Consider the following 21,127-nt stretch of genomic DNA (forward strand, 5'->3'; position numbering starts at 1 on the left):
ATATTCCAGGTGTGTGTTTTGTGTTTCATTTGATCATAGTACAACTCCATGTACAGATCTGCTCCACCTTTTATTCCTCCTGGTATGAAACTCAAGAGTGATAGGCAAACACCCAACAACTGCATTTAGAAAGTGATCAGGATGCAAGGAACTTATAAGATCAAATTCTGATACATCACATCACAGAGTTACTTTATTGACTGCTGTTTTTACACAAATCTGATGCATTGTTTACATTATGTAATGATGCCTTTTTTGACACCCCTTGCCTTGACAATTTAAATCTGTCAGATAAGATATCTCATTATAGCCCTAAGTAAATTATAGCCTTTAGACGAAAAAATACAGTTTATTTAAAATATCTCATAGTTATAATGTAGAGCCTATTTGGAAGGGGGGAAAAATCTACCTGGGTGTCTGATGCACAAAAATTAAGCTAGAGCAGTAATTCTTCTGCAGTGAATGAGAAGCCAATTGATTGTTCCCTATCACCTATCCAGAGCCAATACATCTTGCAACGGAGCTCTGGTATTACATAAATGTGTCATCTCAACCCCCAGATCAAGTCAGTTCCATTCTGTACATTGCAGTCATAGCATTCTGCTGCCACCATGACTACAGCAGTGACAGAGAAAAGCTCAAGAGCAGTGAAGTGGATGGAGGGGTTTGAATCCTGGAACATCTGGCCTGAGTTGTAAATACTGTTTCATGTGTTGAAATAAAATGGTACATCTAGTAATCTATTTATTAGAAAATATACATTATAATACACTAGTGCAAGCTCTGTTTGCAGCTGGTAAAGCACCAGAGACTTTCATTAGAATTATTAGCTCAATACTCACAGATAATGCTGGTTTGCAACTTCTCTCCTATGTGTTGGGTGGGTTTGATCGTCGCCTATGGCTCTGCAGATAGAAAAGGAATCAGATATTCTCTTCTCCACACAAGACTTTCTCTTGTTCCCAATGTGACCCTGAGGATTTTCCAGTTTCTGTATAATTTTAAAACGATTTAAAGCCCCGTATGGTCCTTGTTTATTCCAGTAGTTTCCAGCATGCAGTTACATTCATTATATTCCACTTCCTTCAGGACTTCTATTGTGAAAGGTTTCCAGCTGGCGTAAATGAATATAGTTCCATTGATGTTGATTAAGATCTGTTCCAATATATCTTCATTTATGTTGCTCAACATTAAGTACAAAATGCATATTTTGTGATGTGCATGCGCGTATGCACACGCACAATCCTAAATGTTATCGCGCTTTGAATGCATTTATAATACTTGTAGACATGTTCCCAATGTGCAGGATAAATATTCAGTTAGAAAATTAGAGTCACCTTATGTCTGGCTAAGAAAATACCGAATTTGATTTATAGATTGTGGCTAATAGGGAGAAAGCTCCAACCAGCGAGTAAAAGAAGGCTGTGAGAATAATAAATAGTATTACTTGTAGTGTGGGAAGCATGTATGATTTCAAAAGTAACTAATAAATCAACGAGGTGTAGTAAAAAGACCAAAGGAAATTGTCTACAAAGAAACAAACCCAAACTTTCCCTCTGTTCTGCTGGTAAACTAGGATAGGAAGAGAAGAGAAAAGCCCTAGAGGAAGGGAATTAGCAAGGATAAGCTGCTTCAATGTGGTTTTTTGCTAAAACTAGCAAGTTAGCTGAAAAATATAAAGAATATACAGAGAACTGTAAATTAGTGGTTAGACCGTACCTGATTAGGAGTACACCAGAATGAGATGGTAATCTTGGGTTTAGCCTATTTGTAAGTAAACTGGTCACATACTCAAGAATACTGTGCTACTGTATTGCTTTAATGACTGCTTATTTTTAGGCTGTTAGACATGTTTAGAGCAGCTGCATAAAGTAACATTTGGCTTTTGGGTTTAACAAAGGGATTTCTGGTGAAATAGGTTTTTGGTGATTCCCCATATTATTATTCATTATTCCAATATTTTGGTGCTCCATGAGAGGACCCCGGACATTAATTTCAGTTGCTATAAACTCCCAGCGTGAAGGGGTAGTGACCAGTCCTCTAGGGCCAGTATAGAATTCTCTCTGAAAGAGAAATCCAGTATCATCAGATGAACTCTGATTCATACTTTAGATACCACTGCAAAAGAAAGCCTGGATGAGCATGGCTGAAGTCTATTCAATGCAGTAATGAAATTCCTGACAGAGCGCAGCACACATCTGGTGAATGCCGTAAATAGATACGTTATTGGCAGAGCATGATAATGGTTCATTAACTGCTGCTGAAATGTTAAAGACTTAGACACTCTGGTGACCCTGGAGACAAATATCAATACTTCCTAAGCCATCTGAAGGAAAAGAAAGCACAGATGAAGATGGCTGTGTTTCAGGGACTAGAAGTGATGGCTATGTTTGGCTAGGCAAAGAGCGCCATCTTGACGAATGAGTGCAGAAAAGCCCAGAAATAAGTTCAGTGTTCCTGAGAGAAATCAGCCGGCGAATGCGTCTCTTTGGGAGATAAGTTAGAGATGTAAGGAAGGAGAGGGAGGTGTTAAAAGGTGCACTTGCACAAATTATCATTGTGGACTTGGAAGGAATGAAATATGTTGGGGTTGTAGAAATGCTAGAGTGAAAGTGGTATAAGAAGAGATACTTGCTTTGATAATGAAACCCAGGTATGGCAGTACAAACTGGTACAGTGACGCCAGGTGCAGCCCTTGCAGTCAAACAATGTGCGCATGGGGGAGGTGTCAGAGGGTGGTAATTAATACGACTGCTTTTGTTCCCAGGAATCTTTATAGCTGTTCTGAAGAAAATTGGGCCCTTTTCTGAAAGGAAGCACCTCTAATTAATCAATTGCAAAGGACGGCTGCAAACAGAGAGGCAGTCTGATTTGAATGTGGACAATTTAGTCAAAGTCACTAAAGGAAATAGGGTTTTTCATTGGAACTTGACCACCTCTGAATGTACTGAAGGGGCACATCATCTGGGGATAGCTGGGTAAAAATAATTAGAGCAACAGAAAGGACGTTAAGCAAAGATTTTTTTTTTAAATGTGAAACTAGATTTGTATAATTATGTAAGACGTTAAGCACCTATAACCACACTTCTGGTTTGCAAAACCCTATTTTGTATAAATTGCCTTTGAAAAAATACCACTAAAAATCCATTTGAATCTTTCATTTAGAGTTGCAACACCGATGGACATTTTTTGCCAACCACAGGTAAGCGAGTGTTATTTGGCTTTGTTATTGAGCACTTAGCCCTTTGAGTATTTCTGTGTTTTGTTCAAATTCAATCACTTTTTAAATGAATCCCAGAGGACTTGGTTGTGGCTGTTGCAGGGACAGCGAGAGCCAGGAGAGCCGGAACAGACTGGATTCTTTTTCAGTCATAAAACAGCAGCTAAGCACTGCAGGAGAAGAATGAAAAATTAAAAAGACAGGGCCTCTCTGGAGCCATGGCAAGGAAGAAATGCACAAAAGGAGCACTATTTGGAACAGAGGGCGTGAAGGTCATTCTGAGTAACCAGACATTCACTTTGATTAGGGTGCACCAGGTACACTTCATGTGGAAATTGATAGGGGTAATATAATACTATATCAAATAAGTGGAAGGTAAATTATGGAAGGAATGTTTATTTCCCCTGTAGCAAATGCAGCCTGCACTGTAAAGAGGGCAAAAGAAATGTAAGCAAAATATGTTACTTAATTAAGATGCTATAAGGCTCCTGAGAGGTTGTGATTTTTTTCAGATTGCTGTGTGCTTTGGAAAATATATACATATGATGGAATGAAAATCTCTAAGATGTTGTTTTATAAGTGAAAACAAGCATTGAAATGAAACCATTGAACTAAAAGATTAAAATGCTCTAGACTGAAAACAACTCCAGCTAATGATTTAGGCCTGAATCGATGAAGAAAACATGCAATATGTAGATGACAATCTGGTGCATACTGCTGACAGGGGAAAGTCACTTTAAGGTATTGGAAGCCCTACTTAAGGGTTTGATAAAAGCTGGATTCAAGCAAAACCCAGAAAAAAGGCCCAGCTAGTGAAGACGAAGGTTTCCTTCCCAGGACTAGTCCTGCAACTCAGCCAGCAAGTTCTAGGCAAACAAAAGGCAAAAGTGATTCTGGAGCTGCCCTTCCCTACCTCACAAATCGCTTAGCATGAGAACCAAGAGCCATTTGCCATCAGGACTATTTATTGATGAGACTCCAGAGCGGCCTGGAAGAATTCCTTCTCACAAGGGCCCTCCTTGCCCATTTATCCCAAGTGCAGTACAGAATCTAAATACCAAAGGGCTGCACCCTAAGGGACCAATGATATAAATTGAGGGGTGAGCCTACGACCACAAAGGGACCCACTCACAGGATTTGCTCAGAGCTTAATTGGCAATGAAAGAGGGACCAGGGCTCAAGCAATTAAAGGCTGGCACTCAAGCAATTTGTTTGATTTCAGAACCGACATGCCAAGCCCAGAGGTACTGGGGTTGTGATCTGCCAAGCCCAGAGATGTCAGGGCCCCGCATAGGAATTTGGTGTTTTGGCTCCCCTTATTAAGCAGGAAGAACTGGAAGTGCTAATAAATAAGTACAATTATGACATTGTTGGCATCACAGAAACTTGGAGGGATAATACACATGATTGGAATGTTTGTATGGAAGGGTACAGCTTGCTCAGGAAGGATAGGTGGGGAAAAAAGGGAGGAGGTGTTGCCTTATACATTAAAAATGAACACACTTGGAGTGAGGTTGGGATGGACATAGGAGACGGAAGTGTTGAGAGTCTCTGGGTTAGGCTAAAAGGGATTAAAAACAAAGTTAATGTCATGCTAGGAGTGTACTACAGGCCACCTACACAGGTGGAAGAAGTGGATGAGGCTTTTTTTAAACAACTAACAATATCATCCAAAGCCCAAGATTTGGTGGTGATGGGGGACTTCAACTATCCAGATATATGTTGGGAAAATAACACTGTAGGGCACCGACTATCCAATAAGTTCTTGGACTGCATTGGAGGCAACTTTTTATTTCAGAAGGGGGAAGCTGTTCTAGATTTGATCCTAACAAATAGGGAGGAACTGGTTGAGAATTTGAAAGTGGAAGGCAGCTTGGGTGAAAGTGATCATGAAATTATGGAGTTCACAATTCTAAGGAAGGGTAGAAAGGAAAACAGCAAAATAGAGACAATGGATTTCAGGAATACGGATTTTGGTAAGTTCAGAGAGCTGATAGGTAAGGTCCCATGGGAATCGAGACTGAGGAGAAAAACAACTGAGGAGAGTTGGCAGTTTTTCAAAGGGACATTAAGGGCCCAAAAGCAAGCTATTCCGATGTGTCGGAAAGATAGAAAATACAGCAAAAGACCGCCTTGGCTTAACCACGAGATCTTGCATGATCTAAAAATAAAAAAGGAGTCATATAAAAAATGGAAAGTAGGACAAATTACAAAGGATGAATATAGGCAAACAGCACAGGAATGCAGGGGCAAGATTAGAAAGGAAAAGGCACAAAATGAGCTCAAGCTATCTATGGGAATAAAAGGAAACAAGAAGACTTTTTATAAATACATTAAAAGCAAGAGGAAGACCAAGGACAGGGTAGGCCCACTGGTCAGTGAGGAGGGAGAAACAGTAACAATAAACTTGGAAATGGCAGAGATGCTCAATGACTTCTTTGTTTCGGTCTTCACCGAGAAGTCTGAAGGAATGCCTAGCATAGTGAATGCTAGTGGGAAGGGGGTAGTTTTAGAAGATAAAATACAAAAAGAACAAGTCAAAAATCACCTAGAAAAGATAGATGTCAGCAAGTCACCAGGGCCTGATGAAATACATCCTAGAATATTCAAGGAGCTGATAGAGGAGGTATCTAAGCCTCTAGCTATCATCTTTGGAAAATCATGGGAGACAGTGCCCATTTATATAGTGCCCATTTATAAAAAGGGAAATAAGAACAACCCAGGAAACTATAGACCAGTTAGTTTAGCTTCTGTGCCAGAGAAGATAATGGAGCAAGTAATTAAGGAAATCATCTGTAAACAGTTGGAAAGTGGTAAGGTGATAGGGAACAGCCAGCATGGATTTGTAAAGAATAAATCATGTCAAACCAATCTGATAGCTTTCTTTAATAGGATAATGAGTCTTGTGGATAAGGAAGAAGCAGTGGATGTGGTATACCTAGACTTTAGTAAGGCGTTTGATACGGTCTCACATGATATTCTTATAAATAAACTAGGTAAATACAATTTAGATGGGGCTACTATAAGGTGGGTGTTTAACTGGCTGGATAACCGTACTCAGAGAGTAGTTATTAATGGTTCACAATCCTGCTGGAAAGGCATAACAAGTGGGGTTCCGCAGAGGTCTGTTTTGGGACCGGCTCTGTTCAATATCTTCATCAACGATTTAGATATTGGCATAGAAAGTACGCTTATTACGTTTGCAGATGATACCAAGCTGGGATGGGTTGCGACTAATCTGGAGGATAGTGTCATAATTCAAAATGACCTGGACAAATTGGAGAAATGGTCTGAGGTAAATAGGATGAAGTTTAATAAAGACAAATGCAAAGTGCTCTACTTATGAAGGAACAATCAGTTTCATACATACAGAATGGGAAGCGACTGTCTGGGAGGGAGTATGGCAGAAAGGGATCTAGGGGTTATAGTGGACCACAAGTTGAATATGAGTCAGCAGTGTGATGCTGTTGCAAAGAAAGCAAACATGATTCTGGGATGCATTAACAGGTGTGTTGTGAGCAAGACACAAGAAGTCATTCTTCTACTCTAGTTTGCACAGGTTACTCTAGTCTGCAGTTGGAGTATTGTGTGCAGTTCTGGGCACCGCATTTCAAGAAAGATGTGGAGAAATTGGAGAGGGTCCAGAGAAGAGCAAAAAGAATGATTAAAGGTCTAGAGAACATGACCTATGAAGGAAGAATGAAAGAATTGGGCTTGTTTAGTTTAGAAAAGAGAAGATTGAGGGGGAACATGATAGCAGTTTTCTGTATCTAAAAGGGTGTCATGAAGAGGAGGGAGAAAACTTGTTCATCTTGGCCTCTGAGGACAGAGCAAGAAGCAATGGGCTTAAACTGAAGCAAGGGAGGTTTAGGTTGGACATTAGGAAAAAGTTCCTAACTGTCAGGGTAGTCAAACACTGGAATAAATTGCCCAGGGAGGCTGTTGAATCTCCATCTATGGAGATATTTAAGAGTAGGTTAGATAAATGTCTATAAGGGATGGTCTAGACAGTATTTGGTCCTGCCATGAGGGCAGGGGCTGGCTACGGTGCCCGTGCCAGGTGCAAGCCTGCCAGCACCCAGCCAGCAGACCCAGCACCTGGCACGGCTTGAGCCAGCCGATGCTCCCCAGCCCTCCCCCTCTTCCCAGGACCAGGCTGGTGGCTCCCGGGAGCTTGCCCAGGACTGCAAGAGGCGGGCACCCGCCTGGTCCAGTGCAGACATCGTGGACCTCGTCCACGACCTCCGCACTAGGCACAGGAAAGCGGCCGTCCAGGAGAGCTGGAGAGCTGCCAGCCTGGCCACCCAGGAGCAGGTGTGCATGAAAATCAAGGTGGTCCACTGGGACCCCCGACCCTGAGCCCTGAGGTTAGAATGGTCGTACTGGGTCAGACCAAAGGTCCATCTAGCCCAGTAGCCTGTCTGCTGACAGTGGCCAACCCTAGGGACCCTGAAGGGGATGGACCAAAGACAGTGACCAAGCCATTTGTCTCGTGCCATCCCTCTCCAGCCTTCCACAAACTTCGGGCAGGGATACCACTCCTACCCCCTGGCTAATACCACTCCATGGACCCAACCTCCATGACTTGATCTCACTTCCCTTTAAACTCTATTCTAGTTCTAGCCTTCACAGCCTCCTGCAGCAAGGAGTTCCACAGGTTGACTCTTTGCTTTGTGAAGAACAACTTTCTGTTATTAGTTTGAAGCCTGCTACCCATTCCTTTCCTTTGGTGTCCTCTAGTCCTTCTGTTATGGGAACTAATGAAGAACTTTTCTGTATGCACCCTCTCCACCCCACTCATGCTTTTATAGACCTCTCTCATATCCCCCCTCCATCTCCTCTTTTCTAAGCTGAAAAGTCCCAGTCTCTTTAGCCTCTCTTCATATGGGACCTGTTCCAAACCCCTGATCATTTTAGTTGCCCTCCCCTCTCCCAGCCTCTCTCTTCCCCTCTCCCACCTCCTTTTCCCAGTCTCCCCCAGTTTTGTTCAATAAAGAGAGATTCTATTTTTGAACACAATTGTCCTTTATTTTGTACATCAGGAAGGGGGGCTAGGGAGGGGTAAGTGGAAGGAGGTGAGGGAGGAACGGGGTATGAGCCCCCGATGGGGAGGACTGGGCTGGCTCTTCGGGCTTCTGGGGGTGGAAGCTCTCCTGCAGCCCCCCAATTGCCCCCTCTCCCCAGATGGCAGCCTGCAGCAAGTGCAGCCGGTCTGATGGCCGAGTGCTGTGATGTGCCCAGTGTGGGTACTCCGGGCAATCCAAGCCAGGACTGCTTTGCAAGCGGGGCACCCCTGAGAACTGTCTGTCCGGGGTGGGGGTCGGGTCCCTTTAAGCACAGCCCTCGGCTAGCCTGAGACAGCAGCTCCACGCTCTAAGTCCTCATCTGATGCCCTGACGGCACTGCTTCCGGCCGTCCTTAACCCCGGTTCACGGTCCACTCTGTGTGGACATGCTAGTTCGAATCAGCAAAATGCTAATTCGAACTAGTTTTTTAGTCTGGATGCGTTAGTTCGAATTAGCTTAGTTCGAATTAACTAATTCGAACTAAGTTAGTTTGAATTAGAGCTGTAGTGTAGACATACCCTGCCTGAGTAAGAGGGCTGGGTTGTAAAAGAGATGCAAAACTTTGTGTTAACAATTGCCTGGCTTGTACTAAAACAACCCACCTGGGCAACAGTACGTGGGTTTATCCAGGTCAATTGGCTGTGCAGGGGAGCTACCACTTACAAGGATAGGTAGCCAATGTACAGTGTGGGTATGTACACACAACAATTTGGCTGTGTCTACATTGGCATCCCTTGCTGGAAAAGGGATGCTAATGAGACACATCGCAATTGCAAATTCCGCGGGGGATTTAAATATCCCCCACGGCATTTGCATTTACACGGCTGCCGCTTTTTTCCGGCTTGGGGATAAGCCGGAGAAAAGCGCCAGTCTAGACGCGATTCTCCGGAAAATAAGCCCTTTTCCGGAGGATCTCTTTCAAGTAGGAATAAGAGATCCTCCGGAAAAGGGCTTATTTTCCGGAGAATCGCATCTAGACTGGTGCTTTTCTCCGGCTTATCCCCAAGCCGGAAAAAAGCAGCAGCCATGTAAATGCAAATGCCGCGGGGGATATTTAAATCCCCCGCGGAATTTGCAATTGCGATGTGTCTCATTAGCATCCCTTTTCCAGCAAGGGATGCCAATGTAGACACAGCCTTTCAGTCACTATAAGTTCCGTCTTTCAGGGGTATGAATAAGCCACCTCCCTTTCCCAAGTGACCTAAATTACACTGACCTAGGCATTGGTGCAGATCGCACTGTGTCAGCAGGAGAACCCTCTCACATTGGCTTAGATGGTCCACTCTAGGGGCATGTCTATACTAGGAAATTATTTCAAAATAACTAAATTTGAAATAATAACTCCTGACATAACAAAGTCGAAATAGTGTGTCCGCACTATGGTGGATCCTTGCAATTAGTCTGAGGCAGGCTCCATTATTGTGGCGGTGCTATCTTGACTTAGAGCCCCAGGAAGCACTGGGGCATAATTACTTGGAATTACTCTGGGGAGAAGTCCACACATGTACTATTTCGAAATAAATAAATAGCACTATTTTAAAACAAGTGTTCTTCTCCAAGGGAAGCAGGAGCACAGTTTTCAAAATAAGCAGCCCATCATTTTGAAATAACTGGCCTGGTAGTGTGGACGCTTTGCTTATTATTTTGAAATAAGGGGGGCTATTTTGAAATAACTCTCTAGTGTAGACCAGAGCTAGCAGTGCTACAGTAGGACAGCTGTACGCTCTGTAATGCAGTGTTAGCCTAGAATTTTTGATGCTGTTATTAAACAGAGGTCTTATATTCTAGAAAAAATACTGCACCTGTTAAAGAAAGATTTGGTGAAGCATGTCTTTTTACGTGGAGACTGCCCTAGACTGTAGACAGTGATAGTAATAAAAGATGCTTGCATCATGCTGGGAAAGGAGCAAATATGTCACATCCCCTACCTGCCCCAGGCTTCTGGCTGGGTAGAAAGGGCAAACAGAATAATCAAAACAATGCAGTGTGAGAATCAGGCGAAGACGGGCATGAAAAGTGGCCTTTGATTCTTATGGCTTTACAGGGAAAGCCAAAATAAATCACTCCTTTTACTGTTATGATAGGCAAAGAGATGAGACTCCCACAACATTTGTTCCTGTCCCCCTTGCCAAACATAATGAAAGAAGACTGCTGGGGGAAAATTTATGAGACATGTATGTGTCCATTACACTGCCAAAAAGAGGGTGTACTTTAACAAACAAGCCTAAAATGGACATTGGCAAGTAGGGGATGGTGTGATGGTGCAGTTATCCCCACACAATCCGTCACTTCTGGCATCTAGGTGGGGAGGTCCATACTATACAATACAAAAAGTCAGCCCTGCATGTTATTTGGTCCATATAGAAGCAGGACATAAAAGCAAAGACTGATGGCTACATGTTACCCAATTAAAGTTGCACAAAGATTCCCACTAAGGAAACACCAAAACTATTTTATTTTTCAGGGTATTGGCAGTATATAGAGAAGCTGGAGTACTGGCGCATAAGAAGTCTACCACTGTGGTATCTAGAACCATCACTCAATAAACACAAACATAACAATCTAAGTTTGGAAACAATGAGTAGTCCTGTGGTACCTTAGGGTATGTCTACACTACCCCGCTAGTTCGAACTAGCGGGGTAATGTAGGCATACCGCACTTGCAAATGAAACCCGGGATTTGAATTTCCCGGGCTTCATTTGCATAAGCGGGGAGCCGCCATTTAAAACCCCGCTGGTTCGAACCCCGTGCAGCGCGGCTACACGGGGCTCGAACTAGGTAGTTCGGACTAGGCTTCCTATTCCAAACTACCGTTCCACGAGGTGTACCGGTAGTTCGGAATAGGAAGCCTAGTCTGAACTACCTAGTTCGAGCCCCGTGTAGCCGCGCTGCACGGGGTTCTAACCAGCGGGGTTTTAAAAATGGCGGCTCCCCGCTTATGCAAATGAAGCCCGGGAAATTCAAATCCCGGGCTTCATTTGCAAGTGCGGTATGCCTACATTACCCTCCTAGTTCGAACTAGGAGGGTAGTGTAGACATACCCTTAGAGACTAATCAAAATACCTGTGTTAATGAAGCTAATTAAGTGGGCTGGATGTATCCCCGTCATAGCTTTGGATGTGAAAATGCAGATATCAAAGGTAAGAGAAATTGGCTTTGTAGTACGTTAACCAATTAATGTCTTTATTCAAGCCTAGGGTAACAGTGTCAGATTTGTAGATGAATTCCAGTTCTGTAGTCTCTCGCTGTAATTGGGAATTGAAATTCCTTTGTAGAAGAATGGCCACTTTTAAATCCAGTGTACATGGCTGAGGGGAATTGCTGGATTTGATGGCATATCACATTAGCGGATGTGCAGTTGTGTGAGCCTCTGATGTTGTGGCTTATGAGGTTAGGTTGTGTGATGGTGTCACATATATAGATATGTGGACAGAGTTGGTAATGTGGTTTATTGCAGGGGTAGGTTCCTGGATGAATGTACCTGAGGTGCGGTGTGTAGCTGCTGGAAAAGATTTACTTCAGGTTGGGGGGAGGAAGAGTTGTCTGTAGACAAGGATTGGCTTGTCTCCGAAGGTCTGTGAGAGTGAGTGATTGTTATACATGATAGGTTGCACATTGTCAATGAAGTGTTGGAGGGGTTTAAGCTTGGGACTGTAGGGTGATGACCTGTGGTGTTCTGATATTTGCCTTGTTGAGCCTGTCTTGAAGTAGGTGATTTCTGGGTACTTGTCTGGCTCTGTCAATCTGTTTTCTCACTTCCTGTAAGGAAGCCTCTGTCACTGAAGTAAAAGCCAGAAGCCCAGGTCAACTGTGGTGGGAACTAAACAATGCCACTATATATCACATACAAAGTCCAGTGGTCTCGGAATGAACAAAACCATGGTAACCATCACATCAATCCCTATTTAGGAAATAATACCTTGAATTTTCCATATGGGTATGCTAGGCCTGAGGGATACTACACGGCTGTGTCTACACTGGACCCCTTTTCCGGAAAAGAGATGCAGACGAGACAAGTCGGTATTGCAAATGAAGCGGGGATTTAAATTTTCCCCGCTTCATTTGTATAAACATGGCTGCCGCTTTTTTCCGGCTCGGGGCTTTGCCGGAAAAAAGCGCCAGTCTAGACGGGGATCTTTCGGAAAATAAAGCCTTTTCCGAAAGGTCCCTTATTCCTCTTAAAATCAGGAATAAGGGACCTTTCAGAAAAGGCTTTATTTTCCAAAAGATCACCGTCTAGACTGGCGCTTTTTTCCGGCAAAGCCCCGAGCCGGAAAAAAGCGGCAGCCATGTTTATACAAATGAAGCGGGGAAAATTTAAATCCCCGCTTCATTTGAAATACTGACTTGTCTCGTCTGCATCCCTTTTCCAGAAAAGGGGTCCAGTGTAGACACAGCCCACAGGTTTTGTATTTCCTGTAAAGTTTATGCAGACAAGGGCTTATCACTATGTACTCTTCAGGGACTTGGGAAGGGTAGAACTAAGGGCAACACAATCTCAGGTTGCCACAAGATGGAGGCAGGACCCAATAATGGATTGGTATTAAGGCCCCAATGTATACAGTGCCGGTGTTGTTTGTTTAATCTCATTTGCCAAAAGGAATGTATCTACTGGAGCTTGGCCAATTGTATGGTAAAATGATAAAGAACGATTGGAAAGACTTTGTTAATACAAATGCAGCAGTAAAAGCACCTGACTCAATTCAAATGCAAAGTCAATGAATCATATTTACCAGGGATGTAGCAGGATGGTTTGGGAGCCAGAGCATCAGCCTGACACCAGCTGGATTTGGAGACCTTGTAGGATCAACACAAGGACACCCTGAGCCCAATGAATGAGTAAAGGAAAGAACTTAGAAGTTTTTGATTAATAAGTGTCTATAGCGTGCCGTTAGTGTAAGGAAGTACATCACAAAGCGAATGGAATAGTTAAGTAAAACAATGAAGGTTATCAAAGCAGGGTGATGGCCAGGACCACACCATGTTCTATATCTGGAGCGAAGGTAGTTGGCAAAAACAAGCCACTCTCAGTGATACAGAATAAGGTAAACTGCCCATAGACCTACAGAGAAATTAAAAATGTGGTATGGGAAAGATCCGACTGATTGGTGTACAACAACAAAACCTCTCAAGGTTCCAATACCATGAAATGGATACAGGACACCATATTTCACCCATACCATCCATACCATCCATCCCAGTACTTGAAGGACATCAGGCCATTCAAACCATAGTTAAAATTCAACCACTAGGAATACCAGAAGATACTGCAACTCACAAGGTTAGAAAAGAGCTTGCTTCTCCTTCTCAAATACTGTTGCATGATAATGACAAAGTCTAGAAAGCCCCAGACTTGTCCTGTTGCTCACACCCACATATTCCTGTGTAATATCTTACAGAGAGAGTTGCTGGTGTGTGGGTTCACTCTTCAGGAGTGTGGTGGGACCACTGTCCTATACTGGCTGGAAGGGGTTAAAGCAGGCAGGAGGGAGCCTGCTCAGAGCTTTGGCCAAGCAGGGAGAGGCTTCTAAAGAGCCAACCAGAGCGTGGCTTGCTGAGGCAGCCCTGTATAAAAGGAGCTGCTCAGCAGAGCTTGAACAGTTGGGCCCTGGCAGATCCAGGTTCCCAGAGGAGCACCTTCGGGAGAGCAGTGGTGGGCAGGCTCAGGGGGGTTAGAGAGGAAAGCTCCTGCCTGAGACTTGCCATGCTGCTGGCCTTGCTACAAGGGCCAGGAGAATGGAAAGGGTCACAAGTGAAGTGGCCCAGGGAACTAGAGGCAGTAAAGGGATTAGAGAAGGGCAGGACAAAGCTACCGCCAGAGCTTAGAACCTGAAGCAGATAGAACCTGAGGCTGCAATTGGCCATGGTGGTAGGCACTAGGCTAAAGACTGCTGATAAACTGCTGGAAAGGGGCTGAGAGACCACTGTAGAGCACGCCATGGTCCAGGAGTGACATGGGTCCAGAGTGAGAGCGTGGAGCAAAGATGGATGAGACCTGGCCAGAAGTGGAAGCCCCTCTGAGTAAGGACTGATTCCCTGGAGCAACCAGTAGGAGGCGCTGTAGCAGAGAGTTGTGTCCCATGACATTGAGCAATCTCTAAATTGCACAGTACAGTTTAGATCAGGGCTACTCAACTTGGAAGCCTCATGGGCCGCAATGATACTCACAGCCCATGCCGAGGGCCACAACTTAAGTGTGGTTGCTTGTACATGCAAATCTATATGCAAATATATGCAAATAGCTTCTTTCATACTGGAGAGCATGAATACAAAGATTAAGGCAAGACTACACAACATACAGGTCCCATTTAAGTCAGTTCTGCTGATATTCACAAAATGCAATATTTACCTGATTTCCACCCATATGATAGTACTTTGAATGAGCAATGACAATCCAGAAATGTAACTACTAAAGCACATATCAACAGGAGACCATTCTATCAACTTGCCATTATGGAGTGTGTTCCCAGTGGAGGTCATGTTCAAAGGATCCCACCCGGGGGGCCGTGGGTTGAACCTCTTGTAAACCCAAACCGCACTGTGGGCTGCAGACAAACAGGCTGCAGGCAGCATGTGGCTCACGGCCATGTGTTGAGTAGCCCTGGTTTAGATGCTAAGGAATTTTTTAAAAAGCGCTTCTTCTGGGAATGGTAAATATTGCGTGGTGGCTGGAAATAACCATTGTTGGTGTAGATCCAAATATTATCATCTTTGGCCAATGTTTTGTTTCCCACCAAAATTAAATGGAAAGACTTTGCACCATATACCCATTTTCCATAATGTAACTGAATGGCAGGTTGAATTCAGATGATAGGAGGATGTTTTAAAAGCAATACCCAAGTCTGGGCATTCTATTCCTCCCTGGAACAGAGTATTTGGGAATTAACTATTCCCACATGGTGGGAACAAACATATGAGGTGGAATTACATCCAAGAAAATTGGTGTTCAAAGCTGTGGCAATTATCCACATGATTGTGATCACTGTAATTTGCATTTTGTACTCTCAGGTTTGTTAATTGTACAAGATATTGCAAAATTATAGATGTATGTTTAAAATGCTTAATGTAGCAAATACATGCGCGTGTAGTGTTAAGGTGGGGAATGTAGGGTAATTATAAAACTAAACAATAAGAGTTAGTTTAAGTCTGGTTAAGAAAATAATGTGTTTGCTTTATAGATTGTGGATAACAGGGAGAAGATCCCAATAAGCAAATAAAAGAAGGCTGTGAGAATAAGTAGAGTTACTTTTAGTGTGGGAAGGATGTGAAGCTCCAAAACTAACAAACAGCTTCCTGCTGTAACAAGACAAAGGAAAGTTTTTTTCAAAGAAACAAGCTTAAGCCATCCCACTGCTCTGCTGGCAAGCAAGGATGCAGGGAGAAGATAAGAAAGAAAGGCTTAGAGGAAGGAAAGTGGCAAGGATAAATTGCATCCAACTGGGTATTTGTTAAAGTTGTCTTGTTAGCTAAGGAGCATATAGAGAAGCATGAATCAAAAAATTCTTGGTCAGACCTTACCTGAGCATGCTGGAGCACACCCCAATGATGAGAACACACCCTAGGTCTGGCCTATTTGTAAGTATATTGATCACATGCTTATGATCTGTGACTGTATTGGGTCTAATGAGTGCCAGAGAGAGAAGCAGGAGGCAGAGGAGAGCTGAGAGAGAGAGAAAGGGGGACACAGTAGGAGGAGGAGAGAGAGAGAGAGAGAGACGGAGAGAGAGACCGGCGGCTCAGGAGAGAAGACCGACATGGAGGAGAGCCCTGAAAATCCCGTCTTATGACGGGCTAATTGGCTAGTCATATATATAGTAGCCCGAGTCTGTAACGCTGAAATGCTGGCTGTTCCCTCTAGGCGGCGCTGTTGCCAGAAATGCTGGCTGTTCCCTCTAGGCGGCGCTGTTGCCAGAAATGCTGGCTGTTCCCTCTAGGCGGCGCTGTTGCCTGAAATGCTGGCTGTTCCCTCTGGGCAGCCCGTGCTGCATGGGGAGTGTTGGGCCCAAATGTCTGCTTGCACCGCTTGCTCCCCCGCGGCAGCCTGGCCAAGCGCTGCGGAAGTCAGCCGAGTGCCACGGCGGGAGGAGAAGGGGGCCGGACCGGTGATGTGTGGCGTGACAGAGGCTCCAGGCCTTGCCCCCTGGCCATGAACATCACCGCCCCGCTCCCCTTCACCTCCTGCCGTGGTACTCAGCTGACTTCTGCACCGCTCAGCCAGGCCGCCATGTGGGAGCAAGTGGCGCAAGTGACCATTTGGGCTTTGCGCTCCCCATGCAGCACGGGGAGTGCAGAGCCCAAATGGCTATTTGGACTCCGTGATCCCCCGAGTGAGAGGCAGGAGGGGGAGGAGAGCTGAGAGAGAGAGGGGAAAGCAGTAGGAGGAGGAGGGGGGAGAGAGAGAGAGAGAGAAAGAAAGACGGAGTGAGAGACCGGAGGCTCAGGAGAGAAGACCGATGTGGAGGTGAGACCTGAAAATCCCGTCTTATGATGGGCTAATTGGCTAGTTGCTAATAAATAAATGCCTTCTTAAAACATTCATTTCAATTATAGCTTAACTGTGGCAACCAAACACTCAATAAATCCATCCATATTTCAACTTGCAAATAACTGTCCAAGTATTAGACAAACTTTGGCTTTACTATCGCAGTTGATCCTCATCAATTTTGACAGGATCATTTTTTATTTGCAAAATTAAAAGGCAGTAAACAGAAAAGGTGAGAGAGAAGCAGCACATTTATCAAAGGTACAATCTGTTGGGTTAATAAGTGCAATTACAGTGCTTGGCAGAAAACTTCTGGTAATTAATATGCTTCAGGCAGTCTCCTGTTGCTGATTCACACTCTAATCTGCTTAATTTCTTTTCATTTCCTTTCATTAGAGGGTTTATTAACAGTTTGTAATTTCCTAGTTGGAGGAAAAATGCAGAGATACATAAGAAAATTCAAGCACCGCATTAAAACAAACTCCTCTTACCTTCCAGCTGAGTTGAGCAAGGCAGCTGTTGCTATGCAGTATCCGACTATCTGTTGAAGAATGTGCAATGAGCTGGAGATAGTAGAACAAGTGCACTACCAGTTTATATAGCTAGAAGAGCTCCTATCATAACACGGCTAATTAGAGCCCTCCTCCTACCATTTCAGGTTACACAGTGAGTGGCAAAGAAATGCTTAGAAAGTAGCCACTTGTCTACTCTGCCTTTTAGTCTTGGTTTTCTGTCTTGTACCACCCTAAACCCCATCTTTCCGGCTGCTTTTCTGCATTTTTATCAAGCCCGCACCGCTCTGTGCCACATTCAAATTCAATTCTTTAATTGGTGATCTTTGTCTTTTAAGTCACTTAAGAAGAATCCTCAGGAGCCTGAACCTGCCCTGAATCCTCAGGGCTATTTGCATGGTATCTCTTTTGTCCAAGAATGAAACGATTGTTTCTTTTAACACATCAAAACACATATCGATGCAGACGGCTTTTTAGCAGAGAAGGGAGTGAACTGTAAAAATCGGAACCATCCAACTCCCTCAAAACTGAGGAGGGCATCGAAGCCCGGGTTTTGCTTTGGCCAATTCTAATGATAAGAGCCAGTTATGATATAGATTTGGCTTTGGAAACCTTCCCACCCTAACCCCAAGGTGTAAGGCTGCTTTGGGCTCATAATCTGTTTCTCAGCCCAATCCTGTAACATGCGGTGCTTCTCCTCTAAGTGCTTGCCAAACTTATGACCTTTAGTTTGTGAATTGGGTTTTTCCTAGTCACTTGAGAAATTCAAGTCTTTTTTTTTCACCTAGGCCTGTGGGAAGAATCTAGCAAAGTAGAACATTGATATAGTTGAGAAGTTTATAAGGTGAACATACATAGTTGTGAAAGGTAGGGAAATCTAAGAAGGGTGAATAGTGCAAGAAAGGACAGTGAAAACCTCATGAACTTATATCTAGAGCTGGCCAAAATGCAGGATTTGCCGTTCATTGGAAATTATCCTTTGGTTCAGTTCCTAAGGGAATAGATCTATTATTTTAAATTTTAACATATTATGCACACTGGAAATCTCAAAAATAAATTCATTTAGGAAACACTGAAAAATGGTGCTTCTGAAACAAAATCCACTCCGAATAATTGCTGACTGAAACTTATATTTTTGTGACTTTCATGGTTGTTCTTAGCCTGGGGCCATCTGCCTGGAGAATCTGCCCTAGAAGACCTAAGTATTGGAGCCCAGCCCAGGATTTCCAGGCTCCTAACTCTATGGCAAGGCACATGCAAGCCCTGGAAACTGCTCTTCCCAGACTTGCATATGCTGGAAATCCGGAGTCCTGAGCACCGCAATGAGCTGGCAGGTTTTCCATGGCAAAAGCAGTTGATTAGCTAACAGGTTCAGGTTCGATGAATCAGGATTTTCTGACTGCCCTCTGTAAAATTCCGATCAGCTCTGCTTAGATCGCTTGCCCAGAGATTAAAACCACAGCAATTATAGGTCCACAGGAGACCTTTGTGATTATCTTGTCTGAAGAACAAAAACCATAGAATTTCACCCAGGGATTCATACATAGAGCTTGTAGTTGAACTCTAGACCACATCTGGTTGTGTGGCTTTTCTTCCTACCCTGTTGAAAGACAAGCGTTTGCTCCACGTTAACAGATTATTCTATTTATATCTATTGTAGATACCCATCTCTTCTGAGATGGCTGTGATTCACATGCACGGCATTCTGTTCAAGACGGTTTTAACAGTAGAATGTTCTTTCTTTTTCTTAGATGCATCTATGCTTGCTGTTTCTGCTTCATTTCATCCATGTGAGCGTGTCTCTCCCTAATCTCTCTGGCCCCGTCCTTGGGACATTGCCAGACTGTAAGATAAACTGAAACCACGGCTAACAGCACGCGTGTTACATAAGATAGCGTGATGTTATGCAAGGAGGTGCTCAGGGATAATTTTGTTTGCCTTTTCTCATTGTTTGTTATTCTTGGGGAGCCCTTTACTTTTCTTTCCTGTTCAACAACCAGCAGGAGATCAGAGGAAGGAAAAGCTACAATTGGGATTTGGGTAGCCGGATGGTCCTCATATAAAGAGTTTGACCCTAATTATTCTTTTGCAGGAATTGACCCAAGACCTGGATGCTAAGCCATCTTTGCAGTTCTCACACTTTGGGGCTGTTCAAGTATAAATTTGGCTCCTGGTGTAATGTAAAGTAGCCTCTTCATTTCACAATGTTATATTTGTCCTCCCCCAGGCCTCCTAGGTACTATACACAGCAATGAGTAGCTAGAGGACAAACGTGTTGCAGCTCCCTCCCCTCATTCCTTTGATTTGCCCCCCCAGAAGGATGTCTGAACACCTCCTATGGGATCAGATAGCTAATTAACATTAAGACAAATTAAGGAAGAAATACACTTTTTAGTGTATTTTTCCCAGGGAAAGTAATCTGAACCAAAATATCAGGGGGCTAATTCGGGCACATCATTTTTAGGTCTAGGGTGGCCACTCTTTAAAAAGATGTCTGATGAACTAGAAAGGGTTCAGAAAAGAGCTACAAGAGCGATCCGAAGCCTGGAATACGTGTCTTTGCAAGACTCTCGCTGTTTAGCTTATCTGTCAGAAGATCTTATCCAAAAATCATGTAGGGAATCTCCATCCCTAGAGTTGTTTAAGTCTCGGCTTGACAAAGCCCTGGCCGGGTTGATTTAGATGAGAGTGGTCCTGCCTAGAGCAGGGGGCTGGACTTGATGGCCTTCTGAGGTCTCTTCCAGTTCTATGATTCTATGATTCTAATCCTTGTCTATAAATTCCTTCAGAGGGAAGAGTTTTCCAAACAGTAGCCAACTATTCAAAATAGCAGACTAAGGGCTTGTCTATATCGGCAAGCGACTGCACTGTAATGTTCTCATTAGGGGGGTGAAAAAAACATTGCCCCCAGTGCAGCAAGTTACAGCACTGTAAAGTGCCAGTGGAAATGGCTTCCAGCCCTGGGAATCATGCTCCCCACGTGGTTAGCTCCTGGGAGTAGAGTGTTGGGAGACCTCTCTCCTGCTGCTGCTGCCATGACCATGCTGTCACATTAAAGCTCTGCTGAGGCAGTGCTTCAAATGAGGAACGGTCGACAAAGCCTAAGAGATAACAAGCAATAGCGTCTGGAAGATGAAGTTTAATGAATTGACACTAGCAATATGGTGGATAAGAAGAGTCATTCACCACTGGACCGATTTACCTGTCACTTGAGATCTTCAAAGCAAGCTTAGACATCATTGGAAACGATCTCTTTTTGCTCAGCCAGACAGCATGGACTTGATGCAGGAAAACACTTGTGGCTCGATCCGGAAAGGCTCCAGCTGCCTCAGTCCACCCTTTTCTGTACCACTGGCATTTTAGGGCCATTGCTGAGTTCCCGCCTAACCCATTAGGCACCTAAGCCCCCTACTTTCACTGGTTGACATTTTCGAAGCAGCCTTAGTACTCCTATCTGCCCACTGAGATGCTCAGAGCCCTCACTTCAGCATGGAACCCCCAGCAGGGCCTGATGCTATGGCACTTGGAACTGATTAGACCTGGGAGGCATTTCTGCGGGCAGGGCCTGGGCTGCTTAGGTGTCTGACCTGCCTTAGCTCCTAACTGCAGGAGAGGGCTCACAACTGGGGATCCTATCTCTGGCCCAGCAGCCAGATGCACCAGTTCAGCCAGCTAAGCCCTTCTCCTTGGCATTGCATTCCTGCTGCCGTAGATGGCTCTCCATTCAGCTGGATGGCTTCTGCTTAGCTGGTTAACTCTCCTTATGCATGGCATGGACAGCCTGGGCACCACTCTGGGTTGAAAACACCAGAGGATGACAGACTGCCTAGGGGTGAGGTGTTGCAAA

At 44.2% G+C, this 21,127-nt stretch overlaps 1 protein-coding gene across 9 annotated transcripts in view; it reads right to left on the minus strand.

Annotated features, from left to right (window-relative positions):
- The window catches only part of LOC102463526 (urea transporter 2), a 62,423-nt gene extending 45,008 nt beyond the window's left edge, over positions 1-17,415 (minus strand). For 2 of the 9 annotated variants that reach the window (XM_075932741.1, XM_075932738.1), the window contains exons 1-2: positions 17,260-17,415; positions 843-905 (exon numbers count right to left, since the gene is read on the minus strand). The gene's annotated coding sequence lies outside the window, so the exon portion shown is untranslated. Of the gene's footprint in view, positions 1-842; positions 1,115-13,019; positions 15,356-17,259 lie in introns of those variants that run through there. The other 7 variants (XM_075932743.1, XM_075932742.1, XM_075932739.1 and 4 more) reach the window with 6 other exon arrangements.
- Positions 17,416-21,127: the final 3,712 nt, after the last annotated feature.

The sequence above is a fragment of the Pelodiscus sinensis genome, chromosome 6, assembly GCF_049634645.1.
Source record: "Pelodiscus sinensis isolate JC-2024 chromosome 6, ASM4963464v1, whole genome shotgun sequence".
Classification (NCBI taxonomy): Eukaryota; Metazoa; Chordata; order Testudines; family Trionychidae; genus Pelodiscus; species Pelodiscus sinensis.